General features: G+C 42.9%; 1 long non-coding RNA gene across 1 annotated transcript; it reads left to right on the top strand.

The window, feature by feature from the left end:
* Positions 1 to 7,819: 7,819 nt before the first annotated feature.
* Positions 7,820 to 14,140, top strand: LOC146206551 (uncharacterized). The gene is made up of 2 exons (XR_014704454.1): positions 7,820 to 9,566; positions 13,953 to 14,140. It is a non-coding gene; the product is annotated as an uncharacterized LOC146206551 (long non-coding RNA).
* The last annotated feature ends 2,318 nt before the right edge of the window (positions 14,141 to 16,458 follow it).

Raw genomic sequence — 16,458 nt, forward strand, 5'->3', positions numbered from 1 at the left:
GCAGTTTTTCACCTTGGGAGCAGTCACGTAAGCACCGATCGCACGCGGGGGCTGATGGGTCTTATTGGGCGTGGTTCGGTCAGCTGCCCTCCGCACGTGCATACCGGCAAGAGCAGTTTAGTGATTGTGTGGTTCTGTTTGGTCGCGCCATATTCACGAAGCGTTGACTGATTTTTGTTGTGTATGTGGTGTCCGCAACAAAGTTGAATGCAGCAGCGGCGACCAATGGCTTATGTGATGGGTTTAGCAGCTAGAGGACGCTTTTGTCGGGCAGAATGCCAACGCGAAGCGGGCAAGCATTACTCAGTTGTTCCTTCAAAAATCAAAGTTTGGTTTTTCCTGAGAGTTCTTTTTCGTTTATTACAAAAGCTCCCTTAGTGCAGTGAAGCGTTGACGGGCGTGACGGGCCGCCAAAGAATTCCGCTCGGCGCTGTCGCGCTCAGGTTCTGGGTTTGTAGAAAATTTTGCGTATCACCCAGAAGCAGCTCGCTAGGCAGCCAATCACAGAAGGCTTTGGGCTGCTCAATTTCCGTCCTAGTTCTTTTTTTTTTTTTTTTCGTGAGTGCAGTTGGTTTTCCTAGTCCGATTTGAGCGAAGAACCTGCAGACGCTCACTTCGTCTGATCCGTGCATACATGAGCGCATCGAGACAATTTAGTAAAAGCTTGGTAGGGTAGTAAAGGAAAATAAATACGCTAGTGTGGGTAGATATTAATTTTCTAGTCATTGCTTCCATCGCAGTGTAGTAGCGCACCGCTGAGCTGTGACTTTTTTTTTTTTTTTACACGCGATGCGTTACAAAAACATTCATCACCGTTTTACCATACGTCAAGCTGTTTAGTGTTGAAAGCTGGATATAGCATAATTGTACTCCCCCTGACTGGCCCAATTGACCTTCATTTCCCCAGCTAGGGAACTGGAGATTGCGGACGCTTTATTAATGTGTGGAGCTGGAGCTATCCACGGTAGCTAAGGAGTTCAGCTCGGCTCTGCTCTCCTTGTCTGAGTTTTTCTTCCTGTTTTGACATGTAAATAGTCTATATATAAAACTTCTTTGCCAGCTCTACCTGCTGCTCCTCGTCCGATGTCTTGTCCGCCTGATCACGCTACCCAGAAGCCTTGGCCCCGAACCTGATCGCATCAAGTGGATGGCTGCGGTGTAATGGTCTCCGCCTCCAGTCCTGACTCTGGTACAGTAAGTGCACAGTCCTTCTCTTGGAACATTGCCAGGTTTTACAACTTGTAGATATTTGTAAGCTTCGGCAAATGAAGGGTGGTTTTAGAGGCAGATTGGTTTCCTTTAACCACATAGTGCAGGGACTTGCCATTGCTGCAGTAGTCATGGACTGAAAAAAGTTGCACAAACCGGAGCTGGTTTTAATCTTTGGGGAATTGGGCATTGACTGTGGGCCCATCCGCAGAAAATCAGAACAAGTTCCTGTAAAGAATAGCGCATGTGCGCCTCTCGCACGTGTCAGAATAGGCCCATTTGGCATTCTGGAAATCGAGGCAGCGGTATCACGGAACCTGCGAGAGCAGTTTCCATACCTCTTTTCGAACAGGTCAGAGCAGATGCTGCAGGAGGAAGGTCATAGCTTCGGTGACCGAGCCGTCCAAGCGCTCACTTGGTTGAAAGCCCGCGAAATTGCAGCTGAACTAAGCCGAAAGAAGAATGAGCTTTCTCTCGCGATGGGCCAGGCAGTGGTGGCTCAGGTCAGTGACAGAGAGGACTTGGAAGGCAGGGAATCGGGCACCGTGTCCCCGAATGAATCAAGGGAGATAGCGTCTATTGTAGTACAGCCACGTGTGGAACCTTTGTTAGCTCTGGCAAAAGTCGATAGACGATAGCAGCCGAGCTGTAAAAGACATGGTAAAAATGAAGATAAATACAAAAAAAAATTGTGGCGAACATCCTTCCTCCCAAGTGTGGCACAGCTTCATAAAGGCCAACCTAGAACGCCCCAAGCTAGGGTGGCTGCGGGAAAAAAAAAAAAAAAGCTGCGGGGAATTGAGCGGCCGAGAAGGATAGAATGAGTATGGGAGAAGAATAGGAATTAATGAACATACTGTAAGCATGAAGTGCACATCATAGCCATCGTATAAAAATTTGAAACCGAAGCAGCAATCTACGTATTCTAATTCTATAGGAAATCATTTGGGAGTAGAAAAGAGCAACTTAATAAGATGTGCATGGTTCTTAAATGAACAATATGTATACAAATGGGCGGTTGAATAGTCACAGTAATGGATTGTTGTGCTAGAATTCTTTACAGCCGGGACCGCAATAAATATTACTCATATTGCTCTTAGCTTTAAGCTCTGGCATTGACAACTCTATCCAAAGAACCGACTGGTAGTGACAGGTTGTTTACAGCTTTCGATGAAAACATAGGCCATCATGATATTATTGCAAGCATATTTGCTCCTTTTTGTACTTGTTTATTACAAGCAAAACTTAAATTTGGTCCCTATTCCTAGGGACGCTGCACCTTGTTCAGTCGCTTTCATTTAAGGCACAAACGCGCCACTGCTGCTCGGTACCTTGGATGAGGTTTTCAATGGAGTTACCTCTGATACCTAGCAATTGCTGTAATATTTATACCAACTACTGCAGCGAAAAAAAAAGGTAACACTGCATCACTGTAACTGCTGCATGCACCTTTAAACGTGCTTAAATTTTATTTCCTATTCTTATAGACACATGACCTCTTGTATTGCTTTGCTCAGTAAGCGATCATCTTTCATTGCTTCAATATTTATCTCTCCAACACTTTCTCGTTGCTCCGGGTGTGATCATTTGATTTCATTCTTCAAATCATATTGGTTTATCACATGTGAAGGATTTAGCCTATACATAGATGCCTTTTTTTTTTTAGATGCGCATCGGGAGTGTTTTCTACATAGAAATGAATCGATTGAGTTGTATGACTGGCGCGAAAACCGACAGTTTGGCACCCCCAAAAGATCGGTGTCCTGTGGTTGGAAGGGGAATAAAGAGGAGGATAATCAGCGGAAAAGCCTGCCTAACAAAAGGTAGCACTGCATCACTGTAACTGCTGCATGCACCTTTAAATGTGCCTTATATTTGTTGCCTATTCTTATAGACTGTGGACCTCTTGCTATTGTTGCAGTAGGCAACCGCCTATCATTGCTTTAATTCCTATCTCTCCACTACTTTCTTGTTGTTTTGAGTGTGATCATTCGATTTTATTGTTCAAATCATATTTTATCACGGGTGAATGATTTCGCCTACACATGCATGCTTTCATTTTTTTAGGTGCGCATCGAAAGTGTTGACTACGTAGAAGTGGATCGATTGAGTTGTATCACTGATGCGGAAACCAACAGTTCGCTACCCCCAGAAGATTTGTATCCTGTGGTTAGAAGGGGAATAAAGAAGAGGATAATCAGTGGAAAAGCCTGCTTAAAAACTTACAAAGATGGTGCAAAAGCGAAATGCTGATCAGGGTGAGTGTCTGATTACTTCTGTTATCCCACTTCACTTGCTAGGTGATGTGACTGTATATGAAGTACCTTAGTGTATTTTGTGGTATACTCGCTGAAAATTGTGTAGACACTAAATTTTTCCTCATTCGATTATTTTGAGTGATGCACGAATTGGAATAAAACGGAGTCATCCACACATCTAATGCCCACACATCTAATGCCCATAGACATTAGATGCATAGATGAGCTCATTTATTGTGTTCCGATGTAAACATGCCATAGTTTGTCGAATATATTATGCTAAAGTCGACTTTTTTACTGTTAAATGGAGTAATACATATGCTCTATATCATAGCATTATTTGCATATAGTTTGTATCTGCTCTTTCTTAAATTGTATTCTACAGAGTGTGCATGTGTCATCCCGTACGGCTATTTAACTTGCGAACAATTTTCAATCGAATCCGTTTTGTGATCTTGTTTCAGCTACAAATATCGAATAACAGTTGTGACAATATAGGTGGCTTTAGGTATAACGCGTAGCGCAGAAATCTAATATATGCGATATTTTTATTCACCGCATTGCCTAAACGAGCCTGTTTAAAGAGACGAAATGAAAACAAATATGCATGTCTTCGGACAGGAACAGTGATTGTGGTGCCATCACCATTTTATTTTAATTAAATTTTTCTATGACGTGGGCTAATGTCTCGATACAAAGGAAATACCCTTAGGTTTGCAAGATGTGGCGCAGTTTTCCCGAAAAAAAAAAAAATGCCTATCACTTAAGAAAACAGTTTTTTGTCATCTCAAAAAGTTGCACGTTTGGAGGCCTGCTGCTTGCGCACTAAAATTTTGTCATCCATTGTTTTTTACTCACCAAATCAACGCAACTTTTATTTGTATAAGAAGTATTAAAATCTTGTTTCATTGATTCAGTTGATTTAATAAAAAATCACAAACTTTGCTTCAGGTGCAACGCGCTACAAAAATGTTAATTTTCAACTTTACATACTGGCATAATGCGTTACGTTATTTGCACTGAAACATTGTGTTTATTACACTGGTTATACTGTTAATTTAAGGCAGAATCTGGAGCTCTATGCTGGTATGTGTGTTCTCTGTAGTGCCACCTATAATTATTATGCTGGAAAGTGATTTGCTTATGATTATAATTATAAAAAATTGCGCATTGAAGAATGACCTTCAAAATTATATGAAGGAAAGAAGCCAACAGTCGGCGAGGCCGAGGAAAGCGTTGGGGATGGCACTTTTATGTCTTTTTTTTTTTAATGTTTACTTAGATAATCACAGAAATTATTAATGCAATCTGATTAGGGGAAAGGTTATTAAACGCAAAGTAGAAGCAAAAACAATGGGCCGATGGTGGGAACCGAACCCACGAGCATAGAGCTCCAGATTCTGCCTTAAATTAACAGTATAACCTGCGTAATAGACACAGAATGTTTTAGTGCAAATAACAACGCATTACGCCAGTATGTAAGGTTGAAAATTAACATTTTTGTAGCGCGTTGCTCCTGATGCAAAGTTTATGATTTTTTACTAAATCAACTGAATCAATGAAACAAGCTTTTAATACTTATACAAATAAAGGTTACGTTGATTTGGTGAGTAAAAAACAATGGATGACAAAATTTTAGTGCGCAAGCAGCAGGCCTCCAAACGTGCAACTTTTTGAGATGACAAAAAACTGTGTTTTCTTAAGTGATAGGCATTTTTTTTTTTTTTTCGGGAAAACTACGCCACATCTTGCAAACCTAAGGGTATTTCCTTTGTATCGAGACATTAGCCCACGTCATAGGAAAATTTAATTAAAATAAAATGGTGATGGCACCACAATCACTGTTCCTGTCTGAAGACGTGCATATTTGTTTTCATTTCGTCTCTTTAAACAGGCTCGTTTAGGCAATGTGGTGAATAAAAATACCGCATATATTAAAGATTTCTGCGCTACGCGTTATACCTAAAGCCACCTATATTGTCACAACTGTTATTAGTTATTTGTAGCTGAAACAATATCACAAAAGGGATTCGATTTTCAAATTGTTCGCTAGTTAAATAGACGTACGAGATGACACATGCATACTCTGTAGAATACAATTTAAGAAAGAGCAGTTACAAACTATAGGCAAATAATGCTATGATATAGAGCATATGTATTACTCCATTTACCAGTAAAAAAGTCGACTTTAGCATATTAATATATTCGACAAACTATGGCATGTTTACATCGGAACACAATAAATGAGCTCATCCACGCATCTAATGTCTATGGGCATTAGATGTGTGGATGACTCCGTTTTATTCCAATTCGTGCGTCACTCAAAATAATCGAACGAGGAAAAATTTAGTGTCTACACAATTTTTAGCGAGTATACCACAAAATACACTAAGGTACTTTATATACAGTCACATCACCTAGCAAGTGAAGTGGGATAACAGAGGTAATCAGACACTCACCCTGATCAGCATTTCGCTTTTGCACCATCTTTGTAAGTTTTTAAGCAGGCTTTTCCACTGATTATCCTCTTCTTTATTCCCCTTCTAACCACAGGATACAAATCTTCTGGGGGGTAGCGAACTGTTGGTTTCCGCATCAGTGATACAACTCAATCGATCCATTTCTACGTAGACAACACTCTCGATGCGCTCAAACTCAAAACAACAAGAAAGTAGTGGAGAGATAGGAATTAAAGCAATGAAAGGCGGTTGCCTACTGCAACAATAGCAAGAGGCCCACCGTCTATAAGAATAGGCAACAAATATAAGGCACATTTAAAGGTGCATGCAGCAGTTACAGTGATGCAGTGCTGCCTTTTGTTAGGCGGGCTTTTTCGCTGATTATCCTCGTCTTTATTCCCCTTCCAACCACTGGACACAGATCTTTTGGGGGTGCCAAACTGTCTGTTTTTGCGCCAGTCATACAACTCAATAGATTCATTTCTATGTAGAAAACACTCCCGATGCGCATCTAAAAAAAAAAAAAGCATCTATGTATAGGCTAAATCCTTCACATGTGATAAACCAATATGATTTGAAGAATGAAATCAAATGATCACACCAGGAGCAACAAGAAAGTGGTAGAGAGATAGAAATTGAAGGAATGAAAGACGATTGCTTATTGAACAAAGCAATAGCAAGAGGTCATGTGTCTATAAGAATAGGAAATAAAATTAAGGCACGTTTAAAGGTGCATGCAGCAGTTACAGTGATGCAGTGTTACCTTTTTTTTTTCGATGCAGTAGTTGGTATAAATTTTACAGCAATTGCTAGGTATCAGAGGTAACCCCATTGAAAACCTCATCCAAGGTACCGAGCAGCAGTGGCGCGTTTGTGCCTTAAATGAAAGCGACTGAACAGTGGGTGTTGTAAGAGGTGCAGCGTCCCTAGGAATAGGGACCAAATTTAAGTTTTGCTTGTAATAAACAAGTACAAAAAGGAGCAAATATGCTTGCAATAATATCATGATGGCCTATGTTTTCATCAACAACTGTAAACAACCTGTCACTACCAGTCGGTTCTTTGGATAGAGTTGTCAATGCCAGAGCTTAAAGCAAAGAGCAATATGAGTAATATTTATTGCGGTCACGGCTGTAAAGAATTCTAGCACTACACTCCATTACTGTGACTATTCAACCGTCCATTTGTATACATATTGTTCATTTAAGAACCATGCACATCTTATTAAGGTGCTCTTTTCTACTCCCAAATGATTTCTATACAATTAGAATACGTAGATTGCTGCTTCGGTTTCAAAATTTTTGTACGATGGCTAAGACGTGCACTTCATGCCTACAGTATGTTCATTAATTCCTATTCTTCTCCCATACTCATTCTATCCTTCTCGGCCGCTCAATTCCCCGCAGCTTTTTTTTTTTTTTTCCCGCAGCCACCCTAGCTTGGGGCGTTCTAGGTTGGCCTTTGTGAAGCTGTGCCACACTTGGCGGGAAGGGTGTTCGCCACAAATGTTTTTTGTATTTATCTTCATTTTTACCATGTCTTTTACAGCTCGGCTGCTATCGTCTATCGACTTTTGCCAGAGCTAACAAAGGTTCCACACGTGGCTGCACTACAATAGACGCTATTTCCCTTGATTCTTTCGGGGACACGGTGCCCGATTCCCTGCCTTCTAAGTCCTCTCTGTCACTGTCCTGAGCCACTTCGCCAGAACCTGACACTACCTTGGTTTGCTACTGCCTAGCCCATCGCGAGAGAAAGCTCATTCTTCTTTCGGCTTAGTTCAGCTGCAATTTCGCGGGCTTTCAATCAAGTGAGCGCTTGGACGGCTCGGTCACCGAAGCTACGACCTTCCTCCTGCAGCATCTGTTCTGACCTGTTTGAAAAGAGGTACGGAAACTGCTCTCGCAGGTTCCGTGTTACCACTGCCTCTATTTCCAGAATGCCGAATGGGCCTTATCTGACACGTGCGACCGGCACACATGCGCCATTCTTTACCGGAACCTGTTTAGTATATGCACAATCCCCCGTTAAGTCAGCTGCCTTCATGTATGTGGGGTGGATTACGTCCATGATGGCCGCGGAATCTCTCAGAACCCGACAATGCTTCCCATTAACCTGGATCTTTTAGGTATGGCTCTAGCAGGCGCATGTTTTTTTCATCTGGCAAAGTGAACGGGCTCGTTGCCTCGGAAACACACAGATTTTTCTCTCGGTTTCCTTCCCTTTGTCGGCTGTCACTTTAGGGCAGTTACTCGATTCTGCCCTGTGGCTTTCGCCTCGCTCCAAGGTGCCGCTTGCTAGGTTTCCAGTCTGGGTTCGCAGAAACTTAGTTTGCTTTAGGGTTTCCCCGAGAGTGCGATCACTGTGTTTCCCACCTAGCATGACATTCTTCTGCCAGCTCTGCTGCACATTCTAAGCTTTTATTTCCCGGCCTGTCTTGCACCCACACACACTTTTCTGCTCTTAGACAGCTATAGAATTGTTCCAGGCAGATCACTTCTAATACTTTGACATGAGTTCCGAAAGCCTGTTCTCCTCTTTTACCATTCTGTCAGGTCTGCCTTCAGATTGTAAGTGAAATGCGGAAACGACTGATTACGTTGTTACCTGGCTTCCCTGAACCGGCGGCAAAACGCATCTGAGGGATAGGCGGTACTTTTTGAGAAGCGCTGCCTTTGCTTTAGCTTAGTCGGCCGCTCCTTCTTTTGTCAGCCGAGCAAGCAGTTGGGCTGCCTCACATGGGAGGATGGTCAGCAGTTCCTGGGGCCAAAACTCGGATGATAACTCAACATTTTCACACGCCCACTCAAACATTACGAGCAAAAGCCCTATGTCTTCTCCTAGTTTGTATGGTAGCAAGAGGTTTTTATTTTAACGCTTCATGCTTCCTGACTCACAACGGAGCTTGGTGTGTGTCTCCCAGTGTGTTCTGCCTGTGCTAACTGCAGATCAAGCTGTTTTTTTCTCGATCCCTCTTTCATTCTATTCGTCTTTAAGATCCTTTTTGAGCTTCTGCTGTTCCTCAGCCTTCTTTAACTCTTCTTGAATAAGCTCCCAACGTTCTGTTATCTCCTCCGCGTCCGCACCGATGTCTTCAATTGCCCTAATCAGTTCTGGTTTTCTGCGGATGGGCCCACAGTCAATGCCCAATTCCCCAAAGATTAAAACCAGCTCCGGTTTGTGCAACTTTTTTCAGTCCATGACTACTGCAGCAATGGCAAGTCCCTGCACTATGTGGTTAAAGGAAACCAATCTGCCTCTAAAACCACCCTTCATTTGCCGAAGCTTACAAATATCTACAAGTTGTAAAACCTGGCAATGTTCCAAGAGAAGGACCATGCACTTACTTTACCAGAGTCAGGACTGGAGGTGCAGACCATTACACCGCAACCATCCACTTGATGCGATCAGGTTCGGGGCCAAGGCTTCTGGGTAGCGTGATCAGGCGGACAAAACATCGGACGAGGAGCAGCAGGTAGAGCTGGCAAAGAAGTTTTATATACACTATTTACATGTCAAAACAGGAAGAAAAACTCAGGCAAGGAGAGCAGAGCCGAGCTGAACTCCTTAGCTACCGTGGATAGCTCCACACATTAATAAAGCGTCCGCAATCTCCAGTTCCCTAGCTGGGAAAATGAAGGTCAGTTGGGCCAGTCAGGGGGAGTACAATTATGCTATATCCAGCTTTCAACACTAAACAGCATGACGTATGGTAAAACGGTGATGAATGTTTTTGTAACGCATCACGTGTAAAAAAAAAAAAAAGGTCACAGCTCAGCGGTGCGCTACTACACTGCGATGGAAGCAATGACTTCCTCTTGCTCCTTTAGAAAATTAATATCTACCCACACTAGCATATTTATTTTTTTTTACTACCTTACCAAGCTTTTACTAAATTGTCTCGATGCGCTCATATATGCACGGATCAGACGAAGTGAGCGTCTGCAGGTTCTTCGCTCAAATCGGACTAGGAAAACCAACTTCGCTCGCGAAAAAAAAAAAAAAAAGACTAGGACGGCGAGCTGCTTCTGGGTGATATGAAAAATTTTCTACAAACCCAGAACCTGAGCGCGACAGCGCCGAGCGGAATGCTTTGGCGGCCCTCGGCCCATCACACCCGTTAACGCTCCACTGCACTAAGGGAGCTTTTGTAATAAACGGCAGAGAACTCTCAGGAAACACTAAACTTTGGTTTTTGAAGGAAGAACTGGGTAATGCTTGCCCGCTTCGCGTTGGCATTCTGCCCGACAAAAGCGTCCTCTAGCTGCTAAACGCATCGCATAAGCCTTGGTCACCGCTGCTGCATTCAACTTTGTTGCGGACACCACATACACAACAACAATCAGTCAACGCTTCGTGAATATGGCGAGACAAAACAGAACCACACAATCACTAAATTGCTCTTGCCCCAGTATGCACATGTGGAGGGCAGCTGACCGAACCATGCCCACTAAGACCCATCAGCCCCCGCGTGCGATCGGTGCTTACGTGACTGCTCACAGAAATTATTAATGTAATCTGATTAGGGGAAAGATAATTAAACTCAAAATAGAAGAAAAAAACGTGGCGATGGTGGGAACCGAACCCACGACCTCGGAATATAGCGATTATCCAAGTAAACATTAAAAAAAAAGACATAAAAGTGCCATCCCCAATGCTTTCCTCGGCCTCGCCGACTGTTGGCTTCTTTTCTTCATGTATTATAACGAGCACCCTCATTTCCCCTTAATAGATCTGCTTGTAGCGTACGGGGGTCTCGGTTCTGGCAGTCTTGAAGCCATAGGTAGCGTAGAGGGTTCTAGCGCAGCTTTCGCCCTCGCTCTTGATTGATCACGTTCTATGTGATGCTGGCGGTAACAAAGGACATTCCACGTCCGCCGCTATGGTTCAGGGTGGTACTGGTGAACACTCTCAAGGTTCGTATACAGACAACATAAATACCCAAGAAAGTAGCAGGGGGGACAGCGGCCAATGTAGCTCAGTTGGAAGAGCACCGGATGCAATATTCGGAGGTCGTGGGTTCGGCTCCCACCATCAGCACGTTTTTTCTTCTACTTTGTGTTTAATTATCTTTCCCCTAATCAGATTACATTAATAATTTCTGTAATTATCCAAGTAAACGTAAAAAAAATGACATAAAAGTACCATCACGAACGCTTTCCTCGGCCTCGCCGACTGTTGGCTTCATTCATGTATTATAACGAGCACCCTCATTTCCCCTTCAAATTTATAGTATTGTTAGTTATGGTCAAAGCTGAGGAATGGAATACAATATTTATAAACTTGATTGAATACTACTGCACCTAGCAATAAAAAAGTGCAGGACAGAGAAAAAGTTCAGTTCACTTGCGTTCTGTCATGAAATGGACAGAAATAGCGAATTAATTCCATTTTAAGCTATATTAAGTCTTTGCCGACAAGCAGAAAAAGGGTTTATAAGCTCTGACAAGGCTTTAAATTTTACTTAAGGTAAAATGTAACTAAATTCAGCAAATACTAAATTGAAGATTTGATGCCTACTCCATAAGGTGGAGCCATATAACACATCTATAGAATAAAAACAGGCATTTTTATGTTTCTAATATTACATTTTGCAGAATTGAATATATTTACTGACTCGTATTAACAAAGTACTTCGCATTGTTTCCAGAGATTTTGATACAAATCGATGTTGCGGCAGTTTCAATTCTAATCAGTTTTCCTTATTTTACCATTTTTTTAAATTTTGCCCGATTTCAATATAATATGCAGAAGAAAAACATCTAGAGCTTGAAATTCTTTTAGAAATAAAGAATGGAACCTAGATAATCTAGAGATAGTTTCAGTGCCACAATATTATTGGATCTTGCAAGAATGCAGGCTGAATTTGGCTATTATCAGGACAAGCACTCGGTTTAATATTCAACGTTATATTTTTAAACAATATAACGCAACACATTTTAGTCTGTGATATTTTTGAGGCACTGAAGATTCTTGACCGGGATTTGAATGAAAATCGAAGATGATCCTTTTTTTATTTGCAGCAAATTTACCCTTTACTGCTGTTTTCGAATTTTGGGCAATTTTGATGAGTTGTGGAGAACACACCTAGCGGTCTGGAGCTCCAAAAATTGCTTGGAATTAAGAACATGCATTAGGAAGTGAAAACATATTTAGTGCAACCAACCTAAGCATCATATTCCAGCATGTAAGATTAAAAATGTATAGTTTTGCTGCCCATTGCTCTTGAAGCAAAGTTTGCGATTTTTTAATAACTCAACTGCAAAAACAAAACGGTTTCTAATAGTGCTTGTAAATGTAAAACAACTTGCATATATTTAGTGAGTAAAACATAGTAGATGACAAAATAGTGGTATCCAAACTTGCAACATTTTGAAATGGCAAAAACAGCGTTTAATTTCTACCTCTAAAGATATACCGTAAAATTTTTTTGTTTTCAAGGAAACTACGCCGTATCTTGCAAAGCTAAGGTTAATTCCTTTGTTTGTAGATATTTGCCCATCACATAAAAGAATTTAATTGGAAACTAAAGATGGTCATGGGACCTCGATTATAATTCTTATCTAAGGCACCCATATATACGCTGTGGGAAAGCCACTATCAAGGGCTTATTTTTAAAATTACATATTTCGAACGGTTGTGCCATCTAAGAAAATTTGAAAGCTAGGCGCACCTTCAGTGTCTCCAGCCCTCACTTTCTGTTACAGCTGCACTTGCGAAGCTGAATTAATACGTTGAGTACTTTATTTTAGCCACGTATATTGCGCTGTTACGTGTCAATTTTAAAGAAAGGCCGCAGTGACGCGATTCTCGTAGTATTTGTAAGTGAAATCTGTAAAGCTTACAAATCTACCCATTAATATGCTCTCATGCAGGTTTTATGCAAGGTACATTACACCTGCTGTGCCCGATAGCTTGAGACAAGGATTAGAAATAAACCATTGGAAACAGGTGATGGAAACCGGTGGCGCATTGCTGGCAGCCACTTCGCACAGCGCAGTAAATTTTTATTTTGTACATAGGAAAGTGAGGTTATTCACTCCAAGTACTGAATATTCACTTTAGACAATAAATAGGACTTACAGAGTCGGCGAGCACATTCGGAAGCCCCTGTTTCAATATTTGCGGTTAGAAACCTCATGTGTACCTTTCTTTCCGTCTGCAGAAAAATTCCGGGTTATGTAGATACCGAAACCGTTACCAGCCCATTCGCGCACCTCAATTGCGCTGCTCTCAACATGATTTTGAGCGGACGAAACAACCTGCCGCTATGATGGCTGGCCCCATGCATGAGTAAGGGTGATATGCGGGTAATGGTTGCTTCACGTCGGCCCTTTGGCGCACATGAAGGCGCGAGTTACAGTGAGCGTGTTGAACTTTGCAATGCGGATAATGACTACAAAGCGGTAAGGATATAAATGAGTGGAACATTATTTTTAAGCTGTAAAATACAAATACGGTCTTGTTGAATGGTTGTGCTGGCGCGCACGAAGAAACCATAGGCAACTTATAGGTCTAATGCTACACAGGGCTGTCGAGCCAAGCCAAGGCCGCAATTGTATTGTCCGGCAATCTGATTTTGTATTTTCGGGGTTTCCTATTGTACTGGGGAACAAAATGCAGACGTGAGGGTTCTTTATCGCAAATAATGAAACGTGGTTTGTGCCGGTACTCTTCAAAGTAGCAACACCATTTAATGTGTAAGTCATTAATCAGTAATTTAGGTAAATAATGTCAATTAAGGATTCGAAACAAAACCTTTTCTGTGGCGCTCAAGGTAGCTTCCAGCGATATATATGTATCTGATTTCCTTCCCCTGCCTCGGAAATGTCTTTTTTCCCCCTTGGATCAAATTTGCTTACACAAGCAGTATATGTGTAAAAATATATCCGATGACTACATCACCACTGATCCCACTGAAGGTCCTTATAATTGCTTGAGTGACAGCCTTTTATCACTTTAACAGGCTAGAAAATTCACATGAATACGGAATGAAGGCTGATATTTTCTTTCTTATATTTTCTAGGATGCCTGAGGAGAGACAGCATGTACCTGAGTGACGTCCTCTCCAGGAAGACCGTGGCAGCAATCAAGCGATGGCTCGTAACAGTGAATAATGGGACGGCAGGCACAACGAGCAGGGAACCGTGACATCTTCAACTCAGCCTAAAAGCTGAATGCCAGAATAAATTGCTGTGAAGCCTCACAAACTTAGTAAGCTGTAAGTGCCATTTTTTATTAGGAGGGCTTTGAGCCTTTCGAATATTTAAGAAAGACCAATAAAAAGTGCTGTTTAAACCTACATTTGTCGATGTGCAGGCTTTTTTAAGCTACATATACGTATGGGTTGCTTTTCACCTGCCCGGAGAACAGCATTGCTGATGCCACAAAGAGCCCGCTTGGAGGAAAAGATGCGCATCTCAAAATGCTGCCGCAGCGCTAATTTTCAGCAACAATAGCACTGCAGACGTTTTAATGGGTAAACAATGGCCATGGATGAGTAGATCACTAATTACACATGGATAGGCCACCGGGCAGCGTGTACTGCCGAAGTAGTTGGGCATGTGTGGGTAAGCCATCGCCCATGCCTGACCCTAGCGCGGCAGTAGGCTGGCCAAGTCGGCAATACTCGTTGGCCCGAGGTCTACTGCCGATGGTAGATAAACCACCGGCCAGCGAGTACCACCGATGTGGTTGGGCCATGTGTGGGTAAGCCATGGCCCATGCATGACCCAAGCGCGGCAGTAGGCTGGCCAAGTCTGCAAGCCATGGCCCATGCAGGACCCTAGCGCGGCGGTAGGCTGGCCAAGTCGGCCATACTCGTCGGCCCGAGGTCGATTGCCGATGATCGGCCATTCTTAGGCCATTGTCAATCCCCAACCTTGGGCTGAGGTTGGTCGCCTAGGTTGGCCCGGTGAGTTTCAGTTGGCCATATTGGCAAGGGCCGAGCGCGGGCCGACCATAGGCTTGCCGCTTGGGAACGCCCTTGGAAGCCATGGTTCACACGCACTCACAACTTCCACAAGCAACGAGACGGCAGGCAACTTTTCATCACAAGTAACCCGTATTTTCTTCCTGCATTTGAAGCGTGTATATGGCGCGCTTCTTCATATAATAGGCCCAGGAACGTTTCTTCCTGCTTCAGTCCAAGGTCAGTGGATGGATGCTTTCTGTCTCAAGGTTCGCACATGGTACGCATGCAGCTGATAACTTGCGCGAACCCTCCTTTCCAGAAGTTGGTCGCAACACTAAGAAAGGTAAGTGTGTGGGTGCGGCGCGTTCCTATACTCTTTCGAAAAGCATCTCATCGAGTTTATCGAATTTTTATTCGACTCGCCTCCACAGCTGCACGACGCACAGTTCCTCACTTTTGTATTAATAAATGCGACGGTGTTGTTGCGGACATACCTCTAAGCGTTTATCGTGGCACATTCGTTCGCCAGCATCTCGAGGAAATATTCTTGCACCGTGATTGGTCGGTAACCCAGAAACCAGAGATACACAGTAAAACGAAGGAAAAAAAAAAAAAGGCAGACGAAGCTAAATATTATATATATTAAAAATTGATCTACCCTTTCAAAGGGCGTGCTCGTTATGACGTCAAAGTCAGCGCCTAAAATACCAGGCATTCGATCCGGCAGCGGCTGTATTGTGTGACGCCTGGTTCAGAACTCTCGATCCGACATCAACGCGCTAGCAAGTGTCCTGCGACAGTGCTCTTGACCAGGGGTCCTCAAATTGTTTGTCTTCAGGAACCCCAACAACCCAAAAGCCATCTCACGAGCAAGCAAGACTAAACAACCATCAGCCTTACTAGGCGACTTCTATAATATTAAACTGGCTTCCTAGAGCATACTTATGGTGACTTCAAAACTGCGCACAGAGATTATCGTTTTCCACACTACTGCAGCGGCACATTAATGTAGAGCACGCGAGCCTTTATGAATGGAATGTGCGCTTCAGTGTTGATAGTTATTTTTCGTTTCTCCATTCCACGTGCTGAACACTTGACGTTCGCCGTCCTGGTTCTGGCAGCTCGCTTTCCTGCTAAACTTCTTTAAGGGCTCCCGGTATGCAGAGCTATGCCTGAAGTGAGCAAGACGGATGTAAATAACGTTACTGGCAACGTTGCATGTAAAGTGGTGGCGAAGGCTGCAGCCCAAAAGAGGCTTAACGCGACTGCAGCATAGCCACGAACTGGAAGGCAAAACATTCAAATAAAGAAACTATAAGACTACAAGTTAGAATGCTACGCACGAATAGAAAAAGAAAAAAAAAAGTATTTTAATACCTTGTTTTCTGGAAGAGGCAAGTTAATTTATTAAAACACCGTTGTAATTTTAAACTTTACAAACATTTCATTCCACCTCCTATTTATGACAGTCTGTATCATTGGCAGTGAGAGTTTGCAGGCCTCGTCGCCTCGTTGTGGGGCTTGCGAAGCAGGTAGCGATGCCGTGTCCACCGTATCGCTGCCTTCTCGCTGTCTGTTCCGGTGGTCCCGGGAAGTGTACGAACTTAGCTCACTTGTG

This window comes from Amblyomma maculatum, chromosome 1 (assembly GCF_055883805.1).
Source record: "Amblyomma maculatum isolate TAMU_Amacu chromosome 1, ASM5588380v1, whole genome shotgun sequence".
NCBI lineage: Eukaryota > Metazoa > Arthropoda > Arachnida > Ixodida > Ixodidae > Amblyomma > Amblyomma maculatum.